We start from the raw sequence: 6,254 nt of genomic DNA on the forward strand, positions 1-6,254 counted from the left end.
CCAGCAGTTGTTCTCAGCTGTACAGTGTGTGCAGTTAAAAAATGTTAAATGAAATATCGTCTAAACCACTCGTCTGTAAATTCAGTTTTGTTCGTTAAGAACTATTTATTTATTTAAAAATAAATGAATAGATGATTACATAAATTAAATTGCGTTAAAAAAATCGAATGATAATTGTCAAAATATGGATACAAAATGAAAATCGTTACGTTGGTATAGCCTAAAACTCTATTTGCCTTCTCCTAGCTCAACAATAGGCAGTGTTTGTTTTTGGTTAATATGCCTTTTCTATGATAACAAACAAATTATACCCTGGCTGTCGACATGCCTCTTTAAAACAATGAGGTCTAGACTATACTAGATAGAAAAGTATGGTATTCAACAAATCGGAATGAGTGCGGGGACAATTCCAAACTTGATCGGCACAAGCCACATGCTGACAGTAGGCCTACAGTAGGCTAGATAGAGCGGGCCTCTTATTTCATGTCAATTTTTCTAAAAGCTCTACTGTACTTTTATATTCGGGGCCCAGACAGAAGTTTTACGAGGAACGACTACCTGTCAAAGCAACCAGCATAAATGCCTATAATTTATAATTTAAGACGTGCGTGAAAGCCGGGCCTCCTGAACGGCGTAATTCTGATGATCTCAATATATTGCTTTTCAAGAAAGTTAACAAGGAAAGATGTTGCGATATTTTTGTTACATTATTATTGCGTAATGGAACAACTTCTTCTCCACATCGTTCTATCAGGAAGATGTAAACCTCACTGGTTCTATAGAGAAAACTTCTAGCGAATAGTTCTTCTGATTCTATCTCATTAGTTCCGTATCCAATACATACACAAGAGTATGCACTGTGAACAATACGCATATTGTCCGTTTTTGTCAGATTAATACATTCAATCTCTAGGAAATGTTTCCATTATAGACAAATCGTCCTAAATGAACTGATAATGGCTCGAGTACTTAACATTTTTAATAATTATCGATTTAGGAATTAATTAACTAAATTACGCAAAACAATTTTTTCACGTTTAAATAACTGATCGCAAAACGTCAATTCTGCCAATTTACTGTATTCTTCACATTGAACAGACAAATTACTAATTTATTAGATTTGAGTTTAATTATTTAATTTCCGTATACAATCTCATTATGATGTTGAAGGAGAACATGACCACGAAAGTATATTTCTGACGCAGTGGCCAGCAGCAGACAGACCGTGAAAACGAGGACGAGATCCGGCCAAGGTTTGGCCTACTCACCGCAAGAAGATCGTCTGTTTGGCCCATTCAGATTTCTTTTATAATCAATTTTTATAATCGGTTTTGAAAGATGTATTTTACAGAAAATAAATTAATAGGCCTACATTAAATATATATTCCGGCTGATTTTTTTATATTATTTTCTTGTTAAATATGTCATATTAATGTCACATAATTAACAGTATTAATTTCAACCAAAAAATAGATAGATAAAAAGAAGTATATTGCCTAACACTAACAAAATTGTAATTTAAATTAAAAAAATAGTCAAATTGTAAGAATTTTGGTTTAATTTAACAGTTTATTTTGGCCTATAATAAGTGAAACCATTATTTGTGTTCAATAAATTCCTAAATGGCCTATTCAAATTCTTGTTAATCTTCGTTTTCATGTTTTTAGTTGAAATATCTTTAAAAACAGATAGAACAACAACAAATGCAATGTTTGTCCAGCCGCCACACTCTTTCAGTTAATGTTTTTCTTTTATTAAAACTGTTCTCAATAAATTGAAAAAAATAAATATAATTTTGAATTTAAAATAAAAACACATTATATACGTCATTATAGGCTTATCACTTTAAAATCAACTAATAAAAATCTCAAAAGCATTAAAAAATCATCTTTAAAAATAGACTGGAAGCAGTTTTCTTACACGTACTTTATTGTGTCGATGTATTTTAATCCACAAACTACCGGTAATTATCACCACGGCCTAACAATTTCCTGCTATTGAAATACCTACTTCAATTTATCGAAATCATTGAAAAAAAAGTATATTCTTTACCTGATCGGCTTATGAATATACTGTATATAATATAAATCGGTAAAGTCTTGAGTCGGTCAATCACTCTTAAAATGATTATATTTCCAGCACGTTTAGAGTTTCAGATGGGGATTTCATTAAGGATATATAAACCATCGTACGTTTTTTAACTATTTATGCTAATCCATGTGTATTTTAATGATAATTCGAAGTTATTTAGTATTACATTCCACGTGTCAAAAGAGCAAACGAAACTTGTCGACCGTCATGAACTAAATCGTTAATTATCGACTTTTAAATACCGTGGTCGTTTGTACTGTATATTATTACGAAAATATGAGCGCAGGTTGTATACGTATGAAACGCCATATGTGCCAAAATATCTTTTAACTAATTTCGGTCTAGAACCTATACTATTGTATATTGTTATACATTCAATAAACACAATTCAGCTATTTGGTCATTTCAGTAATAATTAGATCGGATGAATATGTAGACTGAGTAGGAGGTTCGAAGTGGGAGTAGGGATGTTTAGGCTAAGTTAGGCATGCACTCCCCGCCCGAGAAATTTCGGTTCTATTTCTATTATTTCAAGTCATTATTTCATGTTTGATCAAGATGAATTTAATAAATTAATTAGTTGAAAGATATTGTCATTTCGATATACGATTGGATAAGATGAACACGTATGCCCGAGAGGTGGTGGAAATAAAAGTCGGGTAGTAGGTGGTGTAAAGTCGGATAGGGTTTGTAAAGTCGGGTAGGTGGTGGAAAGTCGGGTAGGTAGTAATTTCACTACTCGAGATCATAATGACATTAAACGAATTAATTGAATTAAGATAGGCCTGATGGGGTGGTGCTAGAGAGGGGTGAGTGGGGTATTGCTTGTCCCCTGTCGTAACAAAACAACTAAAATCTATCATGTTTTCATATATTTTATTTACTATTATTGTGAACGCAAAGTTAAACAAAACAAAATGTGGAGCTGAGCTACCGTAGGGACGAGGCGGTCGTTTGACAAAACACCACTAATCAAATATTTCATCCTATGGCATGCTCCGTGCTTATTGTTATTAGGTCCCTTTAAAGCTCAGGTACAGGTTTGAATTTAAATGAAATATTTGGTTAATTGTACATAAATCAAATATTTTGTAAAAGAAATCAAGACGAAAAAACATGAATTTCCCTTAATATGGTCAAATACAAAATTTGGCAAAATTCTTCCATTAAAAACCAGGAAGACTTTTTTTCAGTAGTTAGGTAGTTAACTTAATGTAATAACATGTCTGGTGACTCCCTAGACGGTGAAAAAGATGGGGAATATACGGTGGATAATTTTTGCTATAGCATGTAAATAAAAATCTGAAGTTGAATAAAAATATCAGAAATGTAATATTCAAGTTATATTACCTATATTTAGTCATCTGATAACATTTTTTACCAAACCGTTTATTTGTCATAGTTTTTTTAAAATGCCTCTCTATTTACAAAATTTGTGTACAAAAGAATAGAGATTTTACTGGGTAATTTTAACTATCCACCCACTGATAAGAAAGTACTTATTTTCAACAAGCTCGTGTAACACAAATAAAATCTCAAAAATTATGCAACATAGGTGAAACTATAGATCGATAATTATTGGAATGTATGATCAATAGAAATGTTTGGCTCGCACCTGGCCTTTAACCACAACATACGTTTTATAATTAACGAATACATTAGAGTATTATTTAATATTACTACACAGGTTATACAAATAAGCCTTAGGTCCGATATTGTGCAGGTGAGTATCCCTTAGGGCTTGGACGTCAAATCGGTTTTCTTTCAAATGTCGGCATGTTCTACGATGGTATTTTACCCACAATGTAAACATAATGCATATACGGTGCACAGACATTGTCGGTTTGTCAAACAAATTCGTAAGATAAGGTGGTTTTTATTCTCCCAACACAAATATTGCTCTAAAATAACTTATCTTCTTGACGTTATTATTTATAGTATGCAATTAACTACTGTATGTATTGTATTGGCTTAATAAATGTCAACGTCACTTTATACCTAATTTTAAAAATGCTAAATTAAACACATCTAATAATTAAGTCTATTTTTGTTGTCCCTTCTTGCTAAGTTGTTCATTGGCGATTCTACTTCAACTTAGATAATCTGTACATATTTAAAAAGGTAATGAATGATTGGATCCTTTCTCTGCTCTCCCTTGTAGACATTTTAGGCCTATAGATATCAAAAACATTAACCAGGGTAGCCCTGCATTTGATATGACAACCCTCGTTTATGTTAGGCAGCTGCATCAGTCTACAGTATTGCGACAAACCCAAGGGTTGTGGTGCTGGGGCATACGACGGTCAATGCCTTGATGAACCCCGTCTTATACTGTAAGAATGTTTTCTAGTTTATGGACAGTTTGTCTACATTCGCAAAGTGCTCTGTCAAAACCAATTCACACTGCGTAATGGTGACATTCAATGTTACATTATTTTAATCAAAAAAGACTTTCTGAAATGTACGCAAATGTCCCTAACATTATTCCTTCAGTAAGGTTAGGCATAATCTAAATAGCAACATACGTGAATAGATATAGTTCTACATAATGTCATTTTTTGTTCTAATAAATATAGTTGTTCAAAGATGGAACAGTCTTCATTAACGCGTTTGTTTAGCAAATATATAAAACCAAATATATAAAACCAAACATAATGTAAAATATCACAAGTTAATTGTATAATAAATAAATTAAAACAGTATGTATATGAAATATCGGTTAAGGAATGGAAAAAATGTCTATCTATAATTCATACGTAAATCTATAAACAAAAGTTGCAACAGGAGTTAGATAAGGAACGAACCGTTATGGCTATGGTTATTATATTAGATTATTTGCAAATCAAAATGACTATGACGTGACGTATTTATTTTGTTGGAATGCAGCCATACTTAGAAGAAAACCGGCAGGTAAAAATCCGACAAATTCTTGTTTGACGTACATATTTTTGAACAAAAAAAGCTCAAAAACTCAAACAAAGTTTTAAAACCCACCATAAAGTTAGGTCTACCACATATTAACTTTGTTAAATTTACCATACACCTGGGATATTTATGTCTAGCATTAGGCGTATAACATTTATAGGCCTACAGAGTAGGTTTGGACTGGATGTTTTTCGAGACAGTATGGTTGTTTATGGATTAATATTAGTTCTCTACACATTCCCATCTATGCTAACAGCTCTTAACAATTAATGGTGTATACAGATTATTTAACATGCACCTTAAAATGTGTATTGAATTGTAAATCACCATGAGCATAATATACGCAGCGCAAGGTCATGGCTTGACACGCAACGCAGTAGTAAATTTACCAATCACAATCAACGGATTATCCGATCCGAATTGACTTTGTAGTGATCGTTTGGTGACTAAATAGTGATCGCTTGGTGACTACGATCTCTGGCGGTATTATGAAAAGAAAAAAAATAATTTGATCTTCTCTAAAAGTATTCATATTTCGTGATTGGCGCCCTCTTTTTACATTATCATAATAATTGCGTTGCAGCTTTTCATAATTTAGTTGAAAATATGTATGGGTTGGGGGGAACTCTATTATTTCTGACGTCACGGTTATGTATAGTGATTCACGGGTGTTGATTTTGCGTCGTTACGTAATTGAAATCAATATAATAATTATAAAATAAAAAATGTAAAATCTACAAACAGATGAATGTATTTTAATTCATTACATCTGCCAAATTTACTTAAACTATCAATATTACTATCAATAGTTGTTGGGTATTATAAATACTGTTGTAATTGCCATGACAGTGAAATAATGCTAATAACTTTAAAATATTAGGTTACATACACCTGTCTCAAGTTTGTTTAGATTTTAGCCATGAACTGGTCGAGTGGGGACAACTTTTACATTCACTTTACGAAAATTGACCTATGAACTAGTACAATAAATATTATAGAATTGTTAGGCACTTCTAATACTCACAAATTGAGAGATACGAAAAACATAAGGTTTTGTCACGTTCTTGTTATATTCTAACCTTTACGAAAACTAAGGGTAGGCCTACATGGAATGGTTACAACAAACGGCAGGTACAAAAAAAAAAGCACAGGTCTGTCAGAGACAACGTTGACGTTCGCGATTGAATTGAATTGAATTTAAATATTTTATTTATACTAGGCGACCTCTTCAGTCAAAG

This window comes from Antedon mediterranea, chromosome 1 (assembly GCF_964355755.1).
Source record: "Antedon mediterranea chromosome 1, ecAntMedi1.1, whole genome shotgun sequence".
Lineage (NCBI taxonomy): Eukaryota > Metazoa > Echinodermata > Crinoidea > Comatulida > Antedonidae > Antedon > Antedon mediterranea.